This window comes from Boleophthalmus pectinirostris, unplaced genomic scaffold (assembly GCF_026225935.1).
Source record: "Boleophthalmus pectinirostris isolate CB_2022bp ecotype Guang Dong unplaced genomic scaffold, ASM2622593v1 HiC_scaffold_18, whole genome shotgun sequence".
Classification (NCBI taxonomy): domain Eukaryota; kingdom Metazoa; phylum Chordata; class Actinopteri; order Gobiiformes; family Gobiidae; genus Boleophthalmus; species Boleophthalmus pectinirostris.
In genome coordinates, this window is record NW_026571133.1 from 32,478,098 (window position 1) to 32,479,129 (window position 1,032).

A 1,032-nucleotide genomic window follows, 5' to 3' on the forward strand; every position below is an offset into this window, starting at 1 on the left:
TTCTCTTCTACTATAAGAGGTCACCAATAGAAGATATTTGTTTTTATTCATTTTGGAAATACTAATATACTAAAGGAGAAAAAATAAAATATAAAAGTATGTGGATAAGTGGACGAAAATGGCAGAAATGGCTTTTTATGATGAAGAGTGCACTTAAAATAATATAAATAAAACATATCTTATGCATTCAGTTAAGCAGCAGAGTGCAGCTGGCAACAACAAATGGTAAGAATATATTTCTGATAATAAGACCGCACCATAGTCAGTATTGATAGTCATAGCTCTACTCTCTACTGATGCATTACAACCACAGATCTAAATGTGTTGCATATATATATACAACACATTTAGATCTGTATATATATATATCAGTGAGATAAACTGAGCCATTGTTTCCCAATGTCTGGGTTGTGTCCCTCAGGTGTGTTGCAAGAGATTTTTTTGGGGTCCCCTAAAGTACTGCTGCACTCTCCTCCTACAACCCGGACTGGAACGCACTACAAAAACACAGACAGGCCCAGGTATCGCATTAGAAATGTTGAAATATTAAGAAATATTAAGACATGTTTTGTATAATTTCTAATCTTTTTGTAATTATTTTACTGACTATTTTGTTCCAATATTGCTGGTTCAATTGAATGTTGAAAAGAAAAAGAAATGGGCTACATTTAATGTGCAAATAGGTGACTTATGGATCCTTTTGTGGCCATACCGGTTTTTCAAAGCCTGATCCCATCAGATCTCAGAAGCTTAGCAAGGCCGGGTCTGGTTAGTACTTAGATGGGAGGCCAGTGGGAAAATCAGGTGCCACAGTGGAGTGCCAGTCACAAAAAACTGTTGTTGTATCCTTAGGCAAGGCATAAGGCACCCACATTGCCTAGTATGAAAGTAGTGTGTGAGTGGTGGTGGTCAGAGCCGCACTTCAGTCATTCTGTTCCAGGGCCTCTGTGGCTAAAAGTGTAGCTTATCAACGCCAGGTATGGAGTGAATGAAATAATGTTCTGTAAAGCGTCTTTGTGACAAATGTCTGTG

The 1,032-nt window shown here is 37.8% G+C and overlaps 1 pseudogene; it reads left to right on the forward strand.

The window, feature by feature from the left end:
• Positions 1 to 698: 698 nt before the first annotated feature.
• On the forward strand, positions 699 to 816 carry LOC129409106 (5S ribosomal RNA; annotated as a pseudogene).
• The last annotated feature ends 216 nt before the right edge of the window (positions 817 to 1,032 follow it).